The sequence below is a fragment of the Zingiber officinale genome, chromosome 9B, assembly GCF_018446385.1.
Source record: "Zingiber officinale cultivar Zhangliang chromosome 9B, Zo_v1.1, whole genome shotgun sequence".
Taxonomy (NCBI): domain Eukaryota; kingdom Viridiplantae; phylum Streptophyta; class Magnoliopsida; order Zingiberales; family Zingiberaceae; genus Zingiber; species Zingiber officinale.
The window spans coordinates 12,246,674-12,267,196 of record NC_056003.1 but is presented as its reverse complement, the minus strand read 5'-3'; the positions used below and the strand labels follow the sequence as shown (position 1 = coordinate 12,267,196).

Genomic DNA, 20,523 nt, shown 5'->3' with positions numbered 1-20,523 from the left:
GGAGCTGAATCGCGCCGGCCCATTCTCAAGCGCCAGGGAGCTGTGGGAGAATCTGATTCAGTTACACGAAGGTATGTCAGACACAAGTAAGCATGATAAAATATTTGAATTACATAAGCAGACTGATACTACTCTGGTCGAGGAAGGTATTGCGTTGGTTGCAGGTACAAGCATAACACAGGAAGCTAGAAAGATGAAGGCAACATGGTCTGAGTCATCAGACGAATACGAATCTGACGCAGAAGAGCAGACGAGTTTCCTCGCTCTACCAGTACTAGCATCCGTGGCCGAAACCGAGTCCGAGTTCGAATCCAAAACCGAGAACGAGTCAGACACCGAGTCCGAGCGAAGCCACGGATCCGTATCCGTTTCCGAAAGACCCAAACTCACTGTAAGCTATTTAATGTCTAATATTGACTTAGAAAATTCGGAAAACTTAATTCCTTACCTGCTTAAGAAATTGGCTAAATCCAACATCCGGGTCAAGTCGCTCCAAAAGGAGGTAACAACCCTTAAGGAAGCGACTGACTTGAGTGCTTTAACTGAGCCAGTTCAAATTGGAAGTTCGACTCAAGTTCAACAACTTGAGGAAGAAAATTCCAATTTGAAAATTCAAATTAAAGAACTCAAGGACACGTTGGAACGGTTCACCTTGGGTTCCAAGAATTTGGATCTAATTCTTGGAAAACAGCGAGCCAGTTACAACAAATCCAGACTTGGATTTAAGACCAAAACAAAATATAAATCATATCTGTCTTTAGTAAATAGAAATAATAGAAAGGTAGTCCAAGCATGGGTACCTAAGTCCAACTTGGTCAATCAAGTTGGACTTGGTCAATATTGGGTCCCCAAGGATCAAGTATACTACCTCGATAGACCATATCGAGGTTATGATCCAGGGGGAGCAAAAAGAAAAATGATATTAATTAAACGAACTTAAAATTCAAAATTAAATTTAAAAAATTCAAAATTAATTCAAAATTAAATTAAAAAATTTTGAAATTAAATTAAAATACAAAATTCAAAATTAAATTAAAAAATTCGAACTTAAATCAAAATTCAAAAATTCAATTTAAATCAAATAAAAATATAGAAGGAGGATCCAGAATAGCTAACACCCCTAACTAAACTACCTGACTGGGTAACCGAACTTAATCTACCCGAAATGGGTAAACAAGAGTAGACTACCCGGCAGGGTAATTAAGGTTAGATAAAATGAGCTAGGTTTAACTTGACCCACGGTACTGGTGAAGTTTTTGGATGATAGTACGTTAGGGAAGCTTGGGCATCGCATGTCTAGGAAGATATGGCTTCGACCTGGTGCATTTGGCCAAGTGGAACTGACCGAAGCTACCCTTAATGGATCCTAACCAGTTAGACCAAGGTTTAGTATTAAGTTCAATGGGTAGGACTATTTGGAAAACCTCGAAGACATGATTACTTTAATGAGTTCCTTGTGACTCACCATAGCCCAGAAGTTTATCCAAAGAATGCTTACTTGTTGAATCCAAAGTTAAACCTGAATCTAACACAAAGTTAAGCATAATCCTAAAATTGAACTTCAATTCATCTCACAAAAATTATAAGATTCCCTGATTGAAAATTTAGATCAGGTGAGATGACTAAAGAATTTAAAATTTGAATTTCAAAATTACTTTCAAAATTATTTTAAAAAAAAATCTTTTAAAAACTTAATTTCAAAATTACTTTCAAAATTATTTTAAAAATCTTTTAAAAAAAATTAATTTCAAAATTAATTTAAAAATTATTTTTAAAAAAAATCTTTTAAAAACTTAATTTCAAAATTAATTTTTTAAAAAAAATCTTTTAAAAACTGAATTTCAAAATTACTTTCAAAATTATTTTAAAAATCTTTTAAAAAAAATTAATTTCAAAATTAATTTAAAAATCTTTTAAAACTTATTTTCAAAATTACTTTCAAAATCAATTTCAAAATTATTTTAAAAATCTTTTAAAACTTAATCTCAAATTTATTTTAAAAATCTTTTAAAAATTATCTAAAAAATCTTTTTAAAAAATTATTTGAAAAATCCTTTAAAAATTATTTGGAAATTCTTTTAAAAATTATCTGAAAAATCCTTTTAAAAATTATTTTAAAAATCCTTTTAAAAATATTTGAAAAACTTATTTAAAATCCTTCGAAAAATATTTGAAAAACTTATTTAACAATCCTTTGAAAAATATTTGAAAAACTTATTAAAAATCCTTCAAAAAATATTTGAAAAACTTATTTTAAAAATCCTTCGAAAAATATTTGAAAAACTTATTTAACAATCCTTTGAAAAATATATTGAAAAACTTATTTCAAAATCCTTTGAAAAATATTTGAAAAACTATTCAAAATCCTTGAAAAATATTTGGAAAACTTTTTTCAAAATCCTTTAAAAATTATTTGAAAAAACTTTTGAAAATCAATTTCAAAATCATTTAAAAATTATTTGAAAAATCTTTTGAAAATTCATTCCAAAGTCATTTAAATTTTTTTTTTCAAAATATTAGTCAATTAATCTCATAATATTATTCAATTAATTTCAAAATATTAATTAATTTAAAAGGGTTTAAAAATCTTTAATTCTCAAATCATATTATGATTGCAAATGTTAACTCCAATTAATTTTTACTCTAGTCTCAAAGTTTACTATTTACTAATTTGAAATTCAAACTTATATTTTCAATAGTTTTAGTGACAAAGTTAACTTTATCTGACACTCACTCATAAGCTAAACATGCCTGAAAACCTAGAATGGGTGAGATGGAAAATTAGATAAAATATAAAAGACCTATTATATTTTATACATGCTTGGACTTTAGAACCCTAGGGATTCATGTTTGCATTAATTAAGGGGGAGTGAACGGAGTCAAGCTAATTATCAAGTAACTTTTGAAGAGCTTTTCAAATTTAATTAAATATCTTTCGAAAAACTTTTCAAATGGAGATTGTAAGATTGAGCATGCTTTAGGGCTCTGATACCTGATCAAAACAATTTGGATAACTTAACATCTATTTAACCTGACTCATGCTTGGACTTAAGGACCAACTGGAAAAATAACCTAAATTAAATATTTAGTTACTCCCTCTTCGTCCTAAGATTTCATAAATTCTTACTCCTATTTTCTTCAAAAGTAAGTTTTTGTTTAACTAAGTACCTTTTCAAACTGAAACTACATTTTCAAAAATTTAATGTTTGCAAAAGGCTTAGCTAAGTGACTCATATAGCAACTTTCAAACTTAGCCATCTTTATGAATTTTTGCTAAGTTACCTATTAGATTCATTCTATACTTAGCTAAAAGTATTAAAAGCATATTTTTTTTCTAAGTGACTCATATATTAAATTTTTTCTAAACTTAGTTACATATTTTTTTCTCTTTTCCTCTAAAACCAACTAAGTTTACAAAGAGGCTAAAGCCATCCTTCAAGTCATCCATAAATTAGCCTTTTTAACTTAGGAAAAAAATATTCCTTTTCAAGTCCTCTTTCTCCCTTAACTAACAAATTTTTCAGTTACAAGCTAAGTGTTTCACAAGCATTTTTTCAAAAACTAAAACTATTTTTTCTAAAAACTTAAAACATGCTTTCCATCTGGCTTATTTTTTGATATATGGCAAAGGGGGAGAGTAGGAAATTCATTCAAAAGTAAAAAGTGTTGCTTTTATTAAGGGGGAGAGTAGGTAATTCAAAAGTAAAACCTTATTTAAATTCAAAAAGGAAGCCCTGTATTAAGGGGGAGCTTCACAAAGTTTAAGTGTTAGTTTAAGTTATGCTTTTATTTGAATTTATATACTTAAGCTTTCTCACTTAAAATCTTTTTATATACTTATTGCATATTTTTACTTAACTTTGAATTTCGGTTGCCATTATCAAAAAGGGGGAGATTGTTGGTGTGAGAAGCATCCGACGATCGAACCTTAGTTTTGATAATGACAAAGGATTCAAGGTTAAGTTGGTTTGTGATCTATCATGCTTGACTGAGAGTTTCAGGAAAGTCCTAACTGCGGTTAGGCAGGTGAAAATCCTAAGGAGTGGTAACCTTAGGTCCTAGGGGGTGATAACCCTAGGTGGAGGAAAACCCTAGGGGGTGGTAACCCTAGGTCATAAGGGGTGGTAAACCTATGCGGAAAGTCTTGGTAGGTCGATGGCTTCAGGCAAAAGTCCTAGGGGGTGGTAACCCTAGGTGGAAAGTCCTGGTGTCGTGAACCAGGTGAAAGACTGGACTAGCCGGGAAGTGGATGTCCAGCAGAAAGTCCAGAAGCGTTGAGTGCTGAGCAAAAGTCCAGTCGATCTGGAGGATCGCACTGGCAGCAGGTAAATCTCCTGAGTGGAGTAGGTGAGGACGTGCTCCCCATAGAGGGAACAGTAGGCGTCGGGTCGACCTAGGGTTTTCGGACGGAAATCCGAAGTCAGACCCGGACAGTCCGGAGACTGTCATTACTCATTATCATATTTATTATATTTTATGTGCTAATTTTGTGTTGCAAGGTATATTTGGGATTAATGTATCTTGCAGGGACCAAAGTGCGAAGAATAGCCTCGGATGAACAGTGTCCGAGGCGCCTCCATGGAGCTTAGAGGCGCCTCGGGTGCTAAGGTGACATGGTTGCACATAACCATTGGAGGCGCCTTCACGGTGCATGAAGGCGCCTTGGATGCTCCATTGGAGGCGCCTTAAAGATGGATGAAGGCGCCTTCAAGGTGACAAGTGCAGAATGGTCAGCGCTCATCTGCACGGTGGACTCGGAGCTGTGGAGGCACCTTCGGAGGCTTTCAAGGCGCCTTGGATGCTCTTTATAAGGGGACTTCGAGTAGCAGTGAGATATAACAACTTCCAAGCGATTCTTCTGCATTCAACGACTAACGAACTCATTCTGAAGTGCTGCAATTTTTCACCGACAACTTGGAGCTTCAATTTAGCAGTTTAGTTGTCGGTATAAAAGTTTATTTACGTTCTTTATTTTGCTTCTTGTACTTAAACTTGTAAATCTATTCGAGCCTATAGTTGTTGCCCACAGTAAGCGATCAAGGATCGCAGACCTTCGAGTAGGAGTCGCTATAGGCTCCGAACGAAGTAAATTCTCCGTGTCCTTCTGTGTGTGTTTGCTTTCATTTTTATTTACTTTTCGCTGCGTTATTTCTGAACGAGTTTTTACGATTCCGATAATCGAACGAAATAGCCGCGAGCGCTATTCACCCCCTCTAGCGCGTCTCGATCCAACAAGAAGCCCTCGGAAGAATCCGCACTTAGAGGTGAACACAATCACTAAAGTCTCCTACATTGGTGTACGAAGAAAAGGAGGAAGTTCAAATTCACCGAAATCGGACGGAGGCCACCCTATTAATCGCAGCAGATCTGGAATCTAAGAAGAAGGCAGAGTGGTCGTGGAGCACGAAACATCTCCAACCCTACATGGCCGGATGAGAGGTGCGCGAGTGAATTACATGTATTTTTGTATGTCTCCTAAACGCAAGGTAAAATATGAATAAAAGCGAATAATGTCACTCTTGAGATGCATCTTCATCGACGGTCGAGCGGTGACCTTAAACCCCGGTCTACACCAACAGTCGAGCGGCGACCTTAAACCCTGGTCTACATCAGTAGTTGAGCGACGACCTTAAAACCTAGTCTATATCAACGATGAGCGACGACCTTAAACCCTGGTCTATACCAACGGCCTTAAACCCTGGTCTACGTTAGCGGTCGAGCGACAAGCTTAAACCATGTTCTACGTCAACGGTCAAGCGGCGACCTTAAACCTTGGTCTTCATCAACGGTCTAGCAGTGACCTTAAACCCTAGTCTACGTCAATGGTCGAGCAGTGACCTTAAACTCTAGTCTTCATCAACGGTCGAGCGGCGACCTTAAACCATAGTCTTCATCAATGGTCGAACAACGATCTTAAACCCTGGTCTACATCAACGGTCGAGCGACGACCTTAAGCCCTAGTCTTCATCAACGGTCGAGCGGCGACCTTAAACCCCTATCTTCCTCAATGGTCAAGCAGCGACCTTAAACCCTCGTCTCAATAAATGGTCAAGTGACGATCTTATTGTTGGTGCAATATCCCTTAGGTCAAGGTTGACTGGTTTGACCAAGCTTGAGTCTTGGTCATAGTTTCGATGTTTGACAATACATGTAGACACATGGACAATGCAGGTGCAGTTGTTCATATGGGGAGATTCTGATCAGGGACTGATCAGTGTGAATGAAGAAGAGTCAAGGATGACCGGATACTTGACTGAGAAGTCCTAACTAGGATGTTAGGCAGAAGGAAAATCCTGGTGAGTGAAGCCAGGTGAAAGACCTAGTGAGTGAAGCTAGGCAGTGAGGAAATCCCAGTGGGTGAAGCTAGGTGAAAGTCCTGGTGAGTGAAGCTAGGCAAAGGAAAATCCTGGTGAGTGAAGCCAGGTGAAAATCCTAGTGAGTGAAGCTAGGTGAAAGACCTGGTGAGTAAAGTCAGGCAGAAGAGAAGTCCTAGTGAGTAAAGCTAGGCAGAAGGGAAGTCCTGGTGAGTGAAGCCAGACACGGGGAAATCCAGATGGGTCAAGGTTGACCAGACATCTGGTGAAAGTCCAAGTAGGTCAAAGGGATTGACCGGATACTTGGCACGAGGAAGAAAAGTCCAAGTAGGTCAAAGGGATTGACCGGATGCTTGGCAAGAGGATAAAAGTCCAAGTGGGTCAAAGGGATTGACCGGACACTTGGTGAGAGAGTCCTAGATGGTCAAGGGTGACCGGATGCTAGGTTTTATGTACCAACAACTTGCCAACAAGTCATGGTTGACCAAATGTTGGTTTGGGGAGGTTCAAGACTTGGTTTTGGGCAAAAACCAAGTGCTAGATCGATCAGTGGATCGATCCAGAGGTCTCAATCGATCAGTGGATCGATTGGGACGCTGCTGCTTCGCGCGATAAGCGCTGGATCGATCCATGGATCGATCCAGGTGTTATTCCATAGCTCAGAGGCGCTCTGGATCGATCCGTGGATCGATCCAAAGCCTCCCCGATCGATTGGGAATAATCGAATCGATTGGGATCCGACCGTTGCGTCGTATTTGAGCCGCAGGCGAGCGTTGTCTTCGGTATCTCTTCACAGATTCATTTCAGATCTTCACCAGCTCCTCCACAGCTCTTCTCAAGCTCGAGATCGCCAGTTCTTGAAGGTTCTTGGAGGTTCTTCCAAGTCAAGAGGCGGATCAAAGCAAGGAGAAGAAACTAGGGTTAGGGTTTGTGCACTCATTGTAAGCTTGTAAGCTTGTATTTCTTTACTACCCTTTCTTCTTCTTGTATTGAGTCTTGTAGGGCTTCTCCGCCCTTGGTAGTTACCATAAAGGAGAGTTTCATTAGTGGAGGGTGCGTGCGTTGTGTGGATCCTTGGATTAGTCACCTCCCTTGGAGGTGGATACCAAGTAAAATCTAAGTGTTAGCGTGTTTGTATTTGTTTCTGTATTTTCCGCTGCACATCTTCGAAGAAACAAGCAACGCCGAACACCGGGCACGCGACGAGCTATTCACCCCCCCCCTCTAGCTACTTTTGGTCCTAACACTTATAACTCAAGAATAACGAACGATCGACCGAGAAACACAGCGACCGTTCGGGATTATTCTTCAGAATACTTGCGTCACCAATCAGAAGGTCGCAGAATCATAATGATTAACTCGGAAAATAAAATAGCTCGATCGGCTAGATAGAATAGTCACTGCCGATCGGAGGAGTCACGAGGTCACGAGTTTATGCAATGTTTGAAAGACGAGTTCAAAAACAAATACTAATAGAAGATAAAAGACCATCGGACGGACGATCATTCGTTAATACTTAAAAAGATTACAAATATTGTGCAGGAGGGTTACAAACGCTAACTCAAGGGAGGCTTACTTTAGATAATCCAAGGCATCATCGGGTAGCGATTCGATCAGCTTATCTCGACTGATGACCTTGCTTGATAAAGCAGCAGAGATGTAGCCGCCTGCCTGGAGCTGGCCGAACGTCCATTCAATTGAAAAATCAAACAAGCGAAGAGCTCGATCGGCGACCTTCTCGTTGAAAGCCTCAAAGCAGATGTAGTTCTTCCTTATAGCCTCAAACTGGCTAGACTCGGCATCTTGATAGGTCTTCAATGCCGTTCGGGAGGCCTCTAGCTCATCCTTGGCAGTGGTCAGCTCATCGTTCTTTGCGGAGAGTTGGCCTCGAAGGCCAGTTTCTTCAGCCGACCGACTTTTCTACTCAACGACCAAAAAATCTTTGGCTTCTTTGAGCTTCTTAGCAAGAGCCCGAACCTCTTTATTCTTCAGGTCAAGGTCTTCGATGGCTCAGAGCTTCCTCGCATTGGCTTATTCGATTTTGGCGTCGAAGGTGGTGACCTGCTTGTTAAGCCGAGCCAGCAGAGAGGCTTGCTCTGCGCTCTTTCCCCGCTCGGCCTCGAGCAGCTTGGTGCTCTTCTCTAGATCGACCCTCAGCTTAGCCATCTCGGCATTCGTCTGCTCCTGAGAGGTGGAAGATTGGTCGCTCGACGCCTTCAACTTCTTGACTTCTTCCTCCAAAAATGCGAGCTTTTGGCACATGACTATGTTCTTTACCCAATACTGCGAATAAGGAAAATATAAGCGTTGAGCGGAAATAGATTAAGAAGAATACAACACTTACCCCAGTCGACATCTGGGTGTGGCTGTCCGCAAGCGCCCCGGGAGGCATCATCGCTGCGCGGACTCAGGCATCAACCCATATCTGTACGAGCGACCCCTAGATAATTATCTGGTGCTCGGGGGCTCGGGGTGCAGTGCCAACCGACTCGTGCCATTCTTCAGTCGGTAGATGAAGAACTATCGTTATATGACGTTGTCCGATCGAGGCTGACTGGGCTGAGGTCGCTCGGCCAGATGGCTAAGGTGAGGACGCCGGGCGGATATCAAACTTTTTGACCTTTGAGGGCGGTGGCATGAAGGCCACTAGCGGTGCGCAGAGAGTACCTTCTGGCAGGCCAGATAAGGATGACGTCCGATCGGATGACTCAGGGGCCGCAATCTCTTGAGCTGGCGCGGGGGTTGACGTTTCCACCCGTTCGGAGAACCGCACCACTGAGGATGCGGAGCATGATGAAGGCTCCGCCCGTCGCCTCTTATGCCTGATCAGCGGCTCCCCTGAGGAGGCCGACCTTGACACCCCCCTCAACTTGAACGATCAGATGTCATTCGGAGGGAGTTGGTGATCCACCAGTCGCTCCACCACTTGTCAAGACCGGGGTCGCCTCGCTCTCGTCTTGGGGGTCTTCTTAAGAGTCGACCGGCTGCAGGCCACGACTCTCTAACTCCTCCATAGCTGCCGCGTTGATCGCGACATCCGCAAGCTTAGCCTTGTCGGCCAGACGTGCACGTAGCATGACTTCGACTGCAAAAGAGAAAGAAAAATCAGTTAGAATCAAAGGAAGGAGTGAGGAAGTTGCATACCTAAGCTGGACGGAAATCGGGTGTGGATCGGACTCAAGCCAAAGATGTAGAAGACACCCTCCAGCAGCAACTTATGGATGCCATACTTCTGACCGCCCAACATCGAAGCTGTGTTGAGGTAGTCCGATCGGCTCTTGTACTGTTTCAAAGGAGGTTGATTCACCACTTCGAGCTGTCAGTGGGTCGGGAAGTTTGGCAGCTCGGAAAAGCGTACAAAAAAGAAGTATTCCCTCCAAAACTTATTGGAGGTCGGCATTTTGTCAAAGAAAACTAAGCCCACTCGGGCTTGGAAAAGGAAAGTCCTCGACTCGGATAATTTCGGGTAATAAAAATAGTGGAAGATCCGAGCAGTGAGAGGAATGTCGTGCAAGCAGAATAGAATAACTACCTCGCACAGCATCCGAAAAGAGTTCGGTACTAATTGGTGAAGGGAGATACGAAAGTATTTACAAATGGCGGGAAAGAAGGGATGAATAGGAAACTATAGACCGGCGGTAAACTAATCCCTAAGAAGGTGAGACAGCAGGGCAGTGGAGAGTTTGGCCGATCGGAAGGAGAAGGAAGAACAATCTTGTATCCAGAAGGAAACTGAAAAGCGGCGCTCAGACTCTCAGCGTCACCGACGTCAAACTTGGACTCAGTAGAGGTGTACCAAAGCCCAAGGACGCCGATAGACGGCTGAGAGGAACTCGCCATCACAAAAAACAAGCAGTGAAAGGATGTGAGGGGAAGGAAGACTACTGGCAGAATATCGTCGGAACACAAAGAAACGCCGAAAACTCGAATACGGGTGCGATTGGAAGGAAGATTACTGGAAAAAGGGTCGTCGGAGGAGCAGGAAAGGAGGAATGTAGCTGGAGCACAGATTGAGTTATCGCTGAAGAAGCTCGAAGATGAAGATGTGAAGGAGGCGGCGACGCGCACGGGCTTATAAGCTTCGGGGCTGCCCGACCGGAGCCGTCTGATCTAGGTTGCGGAAACCCAGGCAGAGATCGGGCTGTTGAATTTGAAACACCAAAGGTCACATCGCCAACGGATATCCGCTTGTCACGTCAGGCGTGCAGTAGTAGTGGGCGTGACACGTGGCACTGCACCACGGGTCAACATTTAATGAAGACAATTAAAAGGCATAGGGACGCGCTCAGCCATAATACGCATGGATTTGCACGATTTCCCATAAATATGGGTGACGTAAGCTCGTATCGTGCTTGCCCAAGACAGCCCAAGAAAAGATTTCACAAGTATAAATGTTCGTGGCGCCGATTGGCTTAAGGTAGCAGACCTACGGCCAAACGACAAGCTTCAATAGGCCGACCGGCAGAGAGCAGTCACATAGCCGATCGTTGCACCACATTATCCCGATCAGAAACCAAGGAATGTCGAAGGCGATCGGGTGGCAAGCTTCACAAACAATTTTTGTCTAGTTAGTCGGACTTGCAGTCTCCTTCGACTAGACTTAAGGGGGGGCATGTGATGTAGTGATAAGGAGGGGCCCCACCCCGTGAAGGATAGTTGTCACGGTGGAGGTCAAAGTCAAGGCGGTCAATGCTGAGATAACATCGGTCGTTCGAGCGATCGAGTCAACGTTAATACATCATCGGTCGGTCGGGCGGTCATGCCCTGACCTGAGGGAAGAGTTCGATCCGACCTCGCCGTTGACACGAGGAGGTGTCAAATGACTGACGCTTAATGGAGTATTGAACGCTGGACGGAGGAAGAAACACTGTGTTGAGGCCGGGCCGAGCGTCTACACCGCTCGGTCAGGCAGCAAGACTCGACAAGCAGATTGGAACTTTAGCCGAGTGAACGTGACACAATCACAGTGGAATTCCGACCGAGAGGACGAGCATAAACGCAATGGAGTTTCGGCTGAGCGGACGAGACACAGGAACAAAGAAGTTCCGGCTAAGCAGCCAACCCGCTCGACCTAGCAGCATACTCCCTCTGATATCCATCGGCATCCCTTTGGGAATTAGTGTCGTCAACATCGAGCATAGACAATTAGAAGATCGTACGACAGAAGTTTCCACTGTCACTTCAGAGATATGTTCAGCTTATTAAGGTACTGTGTTATGGACACTTTACTAACAAGTCTTTTAAGGGAAAACTTTGAGAAGTGTGCTCGCCTTGGGGAACGTGCACGCGCGCTATATAGGGGTCCAAGCAGGGGCGTAGCTATATAAGGCTCAGGGGGTGCGGTCGCACCCCCTAGAATTCAAAGAAAATATTAATACGGTGGGGAAAAAATTTAAAAAAAATGTATAGCCATAAATTTTGAAACTTTATCGTCTTTTAAGCAAAAGAATTCCAATTAAAACCCTTTCAACCTAAACCATTTTCCTCTTTTCCCAAGTCAAATTTTTTCTTTATCCATTTTTCTTCTTCCTCCTCTAATCCCGAACTTTTATTTTCCTCTTTTCATTTTTTTTTCTTCCTATTATTTCTTTCATATTCTTTTTTCTAACTCTAATTTTACCCATAAAATCTTTCGCGACATGTCGCTGCCGTTATAACCCAAGTCGCTATCGCCGGACACCGATTGCTACCATCGTCACTGTCATTTGTTACATGGTCGTTGTCTTCACTTGGCTAACGCGTCGCTTCGCCGATGCTCCATAAAAAAACACCTTTTAATTGAGGTGAAATTTATTTAATTGATTTCTTTCGCTTAGCCGACACCGTTGTTTGCTACCAGCATCACTGTCACCGTTCGCCGACTTCGTCGCTTTGCCCCTCTTGAGTGAAAATCCTAACTACGCCATTGGGTCCAAGTATCGGCAGAGGTACACAATACGCAATAGATACTATTCTCGCTACTATTCATTTTGCTCCGCCTTCTACTTTATCGCTGGTGGGCTTGAACGTCAGAGGGTCAACGTCGGGATCCCTTCTCTGCCTCGGCACTGCCGTAATCTGTGTTGTAGGTCCGAGCGAAGTTCATAGAAGATCGACGAGAGTGCTACATTCCTAGTTTTATATCTCATCGACTTTCGAACATGATCATATAATAATTTTATTATAATTTTAATCAAATTATCTTATGTTGTATTAATTTTTGAACATAATTATTATATGTTTGAAGTAGTTTTAAATAAAGTTATTAGAATAATAATATAATAAAAATATTTTTAAAATACAAATAAAGTGATATGGTATTTAATTTTTTTTAAAAAATTGAAATATCCTTTTCGCGAAAATAATAATAGAATGTGGCTTTTTGTAGAGTTGCTAAAGTTGAAAAATATATTTTGCTCCATCAAATCAATAGTTAAGAATATTAAGAAAGGTGATAGATAGAAAGAACAAAAAATCATCAATTCTGGGTAATTAATTAATCTATTTCAATATATATATTAATAAAAAAATTATTCAATTAAATAAAAATATTGAATTTTTATTATTTATTTAATAAAAAAATTAATTTAACTGATTTTTAAATTTTAAAATTAAAATCACATTGATTTAACTGAGATAGTTGATATTTTTAATAAAAATTAAATTAAATTTTTGAATAAATTGAATTAATTTAGTTCCATGATTATTTCGTTAAATGGAAGTTTGGCTCACATCTAACAGTAGAGTTGCCATAAAGTTTGCCGACACATCAATATCATAACTTGATTAATTAAGTTGATAAATCATCACACTGCTTTCCAAAATCTCATGCAAACTGCAACAATTGTTCCTTCTCTCGAAGGCCAATTAACTAGTCTAAGCATCTTACGTCTTACTTCGTTAGGTCTAAGTTAGGTCAGCTCTCCCTTTCCAGCATGAATAAATAAAATTGGTGGATTTGTCCATCTCTGCAACCGCTGATTGGATGATGAAAGATGAACTGATTTTCATGTTCTTGCATGAAATGGCAAGTAGCAAGTAGTTCTCATCTCTTCACTTTTTGTGTTTTTTGTTGGTGCAATGGAGAAAAAGCAACATTTCAATGGCTCATAGATTCGAATGGCGGAATGGGTAGCGAGTCAGTTTGTAACGACAATTTCATCAAGTATGATCTCATGGCAACTTTGTCCCTTCGATAAGCTTTTTTTATGCATTTTTTTTATTAATGATAATGATAATGATAATGCATAAAAGATGATCATTGATGATGCATTTGAGTTTTTTTTTTAAAAAATTGTAAATAATAATAATTAATTTACAATAATGTTAGTTAAATCCATCTCAAATTCATTTAATAGAAAGGGCTAACGGATCGAATGCTGTTTTAACGAATTAGATCCGATACCGTTTCCTGCTCATTCCACTGGTAACGAATTCAAAATAATTCAAATCCCTCGCTCTCACGTGACGTCGACGCCGACGAGAAAGAGCTCCTTCAAGAACCCTAACAAGCAACAAGATCGATATACGAAAAAAAAAGAGAGGCATTTTTATCCTCGATTTCCCTTCGTCTCCACACTCCTCTTCTGCCTTTGCGGTCGGGATCGAGACCATGTCCTCGCGGTCCCAGATGAGGCCCCCCGTGCCCGCCCACCCGGCCGCAACTCGAAGCCCTTCAAGCGTGAGCTCCGGCGGGCTTGCGTTCTTTGGTGGGGTTTCGAAGGATCTAACTTCGGCTTATTTCTGGTTGTTGCAGAAGAAGGAGAATCTGGACGAGGCGACGCCCATTGACAAGCGGAGGGTCGCGGCCCTAGGAAAGATGGCTGGTCCTAATCACAGCCCCCGCGTGCCGCGGCAGGTGCTTTCCTCCGTCAATGCCGGCTCAACAACTGGAGATCAGAATAACTCGTGCTCGGATGCTGGGAGCACTGCGGGGATCGAGTTTGGGTCAAGGGAGGATGTGGAGACGTTGCTGCGCGAGAAGATGAAAGGAAAGAACAAGAACGATTTCAAGGTTATGCTCGTGGAAGTTATTTTCTTATCGACCAAATTCGTTTCTTTTGTTGTGTTGAATTGTTTTCCGTGTCAAATTTACAGGGAAAGAGTGAACAGATGACGGAGTACATTAAAAAGCTTCGAATTTGCATCAGATGGTACATGGAGCTTGAAGATGACTACTTGGCAGAGCAAGAAAAACTTCGAAATGAGTTGGATTCTGAAGAGAAAAGGCACAGAGTGATAGGTAAACCAGAATGCATGCATGAACTTTTATTCGCCGAAATGAATTTCAATTTTGAAATTCTGAAGATTGTTTCAAAATAGAATCTTGTGATGCTTTATTAAGAGTTGATGATCATCTCATCTTTTTTTTGTTTTATTTGCGTGTGCTTGTAGAAACTGACATGAGGGCTACAATTGATCAAATAGAATCGGCTTTCAAGGAGCTTCAAATCATGCATTCTAATTTGCAGGATGGCTTCAGAAAGGAAGAAACTGATAGATTGGTAAAACTGATGATGATTCTCATGTTAATTAGCTGACCAAACTTGACTGTTTAAAATTTACATTTCTGCAGACTGCTGTTAAATTTTATGAAAATGAAAGGAAAACAAGGGTTGAAATTGAGACATCTCGAGAAACTATATCCAAAGATTTAGAAAAGATTACCCAAGAGAAGAAATGTGTCAGTGACCAGGTATGTTTCTGTTCAGTGTGATTAAACATTCATATGGTGATTCATATTTCACAGATTTTCTTAACCTGATTTTTCAGTTAAAAATGCTTCAAGAAACTAATAGGAGATTGCAAGAATACAATGCCAGTTTGCAACAGTACAACAGTAATCTTCAAAATGAGGCAAATAAAAATGGTGAAACAATCTCAAGATTACAGAAAGAGAAGAGTGCCATAATGGAAAGCCTAAGTAGTACAAGGGAGCATGCAAGTTCACTCAAAAACCAACTTGATTCTTCTCGGGTTAGTTTATTTTCTTAAAAAAATCTTTTACCATTGAAATTCATGGTTGGTGCCCTAAAAATTTGTTTCGCTCTTCTTCCAATAATGTGTGGCTATTCTTTTTCCAAGTGTGGAGATCAGGTTGTTTACATGTCTTCTATTTGTTTTACTGCTGAATGGCATAGATTTTTTCTATTTCTTTTAAAATATGCAATTCATTGAGTTTGCGCTCTTTATTTTTCTCCACAGAATCTAATATCTCTGTTTTAGGGGTATTCTCATTCTCAATCAATTGTTCTAATGAGTCTCTTGTATTCCTTTTGGACATTATGACTTGACTTTAGCAGATCTTTTAGTCTGCTGAAAATTTAGAAGTCAGGTTGTTTGTAACATCAAACAAGTGGGATGGATGCCAGTGGTATTATTTTATTATATATTTCATTCAAAATTCTTAGGATCCTTTTGTGGAATTTGTAGTGTACTTCCTCTATTTAAGGTCTTTTGAAAATCAAATTACATGGAAATTTGCATGAGTGCCTTGAGCTGATATAATAATGGACATCATACTGTTCATAATCATAAGATTCATGGTTTGTTATATTTTGTAATGGTCATCTTGTAAAACAATATTGTCCTTACGTATGAACATGATGTTAATAGAATCATGACAATTAAGTTTGATTCAATAAGATTTGATATGAATCTTATTTTATATGATGTTAAAAATAAAAAACCAACCCATTAAATGCTAAATCCAATTAATCAAAAGTAAATCAAATACATAAGGCTGTATATTAGACCTGAAATTAGAAATTAAATTGAAGCCATTATAGAAGAAATGATGAACTTTGTGTGATACAACAACAACCAATCCTTTGTGTTATACTATAGAAATATAAATCTCAAAAAGAATGGAATCTCAAAGTCATTGGTAACATATAAGAAGAAAACCATGTCACATTGCGATAGAGTTGAATGGTAAGTGATGTCGACTTGACACCTAATAATGACTGAGAATAACCAATTTCATCGGCATATGGAATAATAATGGCAGTGAAACCAGTGGTGTGTTAATTATCTTTCTTTTTTGTTTTCATGCAGCATGGTCATGGTCTGCCTTTTTGTCTTTTCAATTTTCTTGATGTTATTGAGAGTTTGAGACTGTAAGTTGATAGCAATGGTTTGTAAAAAAAATTCAATATCAAGCATTTAAGGGCAAAATTTCCTATTAAACATTTCATTTAATTTTTAATGGGACAAAGTGACCATAACTTGTACTTTATTGTAATTATATTATATATTTTTGTCATGGATTAGTGTCAACATAGTTGATTCATAATGTTATACTATTAAGAGTGTTATATTATTTTACATAACATAGGATATCAAAATATTCTGAATAATGTAGATTCTTTTTTAACACATTTTGTAATTTTATCTCAATCTTATAATTCAAGATTCAATATGATTCATGATTTGAAAATTCACCCAGACAATTCTAGATAAGAATCTTGTTTTGACACTCTTATGGATATTCTAACATGTTCCTGTGTCACATCCTTATTCATTATAGTTAATTTATGATCAGTTGCACACTGTTTACTTGTCGTAGGCTGACCTTTTCTAATTGCTTTTGATATTGATGTTGTCATAATTAGCTATTGGTTCAGTTAATTGATCCTAAAGTTTTGGTTACTTTCAGTCTTCTCAGCAAGATGCTGTCAAGCAAAAAGATGAGTTAAAAAAGGAGATCAGTTTTATTAGAACAGAGTTTCAGCAAGTGCGAGATGACCGCGATCATTTATTGGCACAAGTGCAAAGTTTGACCATGGAAGTTGCTGAATGCAAAGAAATTAGTGGAAAATCTTCAAAATCATTAGAAACAATAACGGCAAGGGCTGCTTTTCTTGAGGTTTGTACTCCTAAACATCAACATCCTTGTTTTGCTATTCTCAAGTGTGATGATATATTTGTTTTTATCATTCATAGGAGGCATGCTCTTCTCAAAGTGGAGAAATTAAACTCTTGCGACAACAACTTACTTCTTCCAATGACAAATTGAAGGTAAGTAATGCAATTTTACCATTCATTATTGTGTTAAAGGAATCAAATTGTGTATAATTAGTGTTGTGTAAAATATTCCGTTTGTGACATTTTTGTTTTCTTAGAGAGCTGACTTGACAACTATTGAGGTGATAGCAGAATATGAAGAGCAGAAGAAAACTGTTATTGATTTGCAAGATCGTCTTGCAAATGCAGAGCTACAAATAGTGGAAGCAGAAAAGATACGAAAAAAGTTGCATAACACCATATTGGTATGGAAGTTTATTTAACATGTATTTTAAAATTATGGTTGTGCTGAATCTCTTATCTACAGGAACTTAAAGGAAATATTCGCGTATTCTGTAGAGTTCGTCCTCTTTTACATGATACTGAATTGGGCAGTACAGACGGATCTGTTGTTTCTTATCCAACATCCATTGAATCTCTTGGAAGTGGGATTGACATGACAAATAATGGTATGCCTAAATTGTGCTTTTGTTACTGGTTATTGAGCACTCTGCTTGATCATATCTACTTAGCCATTTGTAATACAAGAGTACTGAGCATTCATGAATGCAATATAAACAGCCCAAATGTACTCCTTCACTTTTGACAAAGTATTCAATCAGGGAGCTTCTCAAGGAGAAGTTTTTGAAGAAATATCTCAGCTAATTCAGAGTGCACTTGATGGCTACAAGGTATTGAATTGACATATAAATTTCTTTTCAGATTATTTAATTGTACTCTTGTAAATACTTTTGTATAGTTTTTAAATTGTATTCATAATTTGTTTTTGTGGGTGAATTGAGACAAATTGATTTTGCTGGATTTACTTCTTTTATTTGATGTTATTTCTTATCCACGTACTCCATTTTGCTCAACATTGTTGTGGATTTGTTTGACCCTCTTGTAGTTGCATTTGAACTATATGTTTTTCTTTGCTCTAAGAAAAAATTGTTATCCTGTAGGTTTGCATATTTGCTTATGGGCAAACTGGTTCTGGCAAAACTTATACCATGATGGGCAATACTGAATGCCCTGAACAGAAAGGACTTATTCCAAGATCCCTGGAGCAAATTTTTCAGATTAGTCAATCTCTACAATCTCAAGGTTGGAAATACAAAATGCAGGTAAGTTATCTTACATTGTTTTTGCCCTTTGCCTATCCTTTCATTTTGAGTGACATGTTTGCTGTAGGTGATTCTGATTTATTCATATTTTTTTTTCAGGCTTCCATGTTGGAAATCTATAATGAAACAGTTCGTGATTTGCTATCACCTGGCCGACCTACTAGTGTAGATACAAGTGGTGGCCTGACCAAGCAGTATTCAATCAAGCATGACAGTAATGGAAATGCGGTTGTGTCTGATCTTACTATTGTTGATGTTTGTAGCAGCGAGCATGTCTCATTTCTCCTTCAACAGGCTTCAATGAACAGGTAAAATGTGCTGAGGAGGTTGTCTAAAAACTTATATTTGTTACACTAATGTGGTAAAATTGTTGTCTGTTAACTATCGCGAAACTGCTCGTGTGTTCATCTGATCAGTAGATTTTAACTTTCAGCAAATACAACATTTTATCTAGTTTGAAATTGTGCTTCACAAATTCTTAATCTAGGTTAACTGGATAATTGATAGGAGACCAATCTGTAACCTAAGATTAAACCCCCCTGCATACCTAGTCTATTTGAGTATGAGTTTGCTTCACAAATGAAGTATTGAAACATGAAATATGTTAGTGAAGCTAAAGATCCTGTTATTTATTGTGCGAATTAACTTGGGAGTTGTTTGGTTACCAGCAATTAGTGCAAGCATTTGGTTGCCTGCAAAATTTCTTGCAAGTTCAAATCCATTTGAAATTAGGATTTGCAAGCTGCAGATGCAACTTAGAATGACTGCATTTCCTATTTGGTAGAATTAGATATTTTAAATGCAACATCTATATTTTTATTTCATAAATTTGAAAAATTATTGAGTATTGACATATGTAAAATAAATTTAAATAAGTGATATTGTCATATTATTTTTCATTAAATACGATCATGATATTTAAAGTTGCTTACTAACCTACGTTTAGGATCTCACCTCAACACCATGCTATTTTCCTTTTATAAGTGTATCTCTGTGCATTTTAAGCTTAACTTTGAAGCCTCTCTTTCATTTTGTATCAGGTCTGTGGGTAAGACCCAAATGAATGAGCAATCTTCAAGGAGCCATTTTGTCTTCACTTTAAAAATTGTTGGTGTGAATGAGGTGAGAAACTCATTGAGTATGCTAATAAAATCGTCCTGTATGCTACTAAACTTGCACATATTGTTCACATAATATTTACTCCAGAGAACAGAACAGCAGATTGAAGGTATATTAAACTTAATTGATCTTGCTGGAAGTGAACGTCTTGCCAAAAGTGGTTCTACTGGGGATCGTCTAAAGGAAACTCAGGTCGAATATTTGCATTTTCTTCATTCCTGCTGATTATTCTAGCTTCAGTTTAAGTAGTTTGTTTACTGACAAACCTTTTGTCACTTGAAACGTAGGCAATCAACAAAAGCTTGTCAGCCTTAAGCGATGTGATATTTTCAATCGCAAAGAAAGAAGATCATGTGCCTTTCCGGAACTCAAAGTTAACATATCTTCTACAGGTAGACGACTAATGCAATTCATGAAATGTTTCTTCATTTGATGATCTAAGCAGGAATTCCAATCTAATTATTAACTTTTTTTTCTTAATGGTAGCCTTGTCTTGGCGGAGATTCAAAGACATTGATGTTCGTCAACATATCACCAGAAGCTACTTCAGTCGGCGAATCCCTTTGTTCACTTAGATTTGCTGCCCGAGTTAACTCATGCGAGATCGGAATTCCGCGGCGCCAAACCCAGACATGATATTCTGACTAGTGATTGATCACCGGCTGAGCACACCAGCAAATGACCATGGCAATTAGTCTGAGCTGATCTATTGCGGCAACCATTACAAAATATGTAATGGCTACTTGGCTCTGGTTGAATAGCGTGGGAAACTGTTAGGAGAAAGGTATATAAATTGAGATTTATAAATTTAGGAAATCAATCGATCATGTGTAGGATCCGAAACTGTAACTTGAAAAATCTTGCACTGTTAAATTTGCTGGTTCTATCCTCTGAAGTCTGAAAAAGACTTTGGCGTAAGGCACAGTCAACGACTGGTGGTGAATTTGATGATAAAATTTAGATTTATCATTTTTTTTGCGTCA

At 39.0% G+C, this 20,523-nt stretch overlaps 1 pseudogene; it reads left to right on the top strand.

Moving 5' to 3' along the window:
- Positions 1-13,755: 13,755 nt before the first annotated feature.
- On the top strand, positions 13,756-20,445 carry LOC122025221 (annotated as a pseudogene).
- Positions 20,446-20,523: the final 78 nt, after the last annotated feature.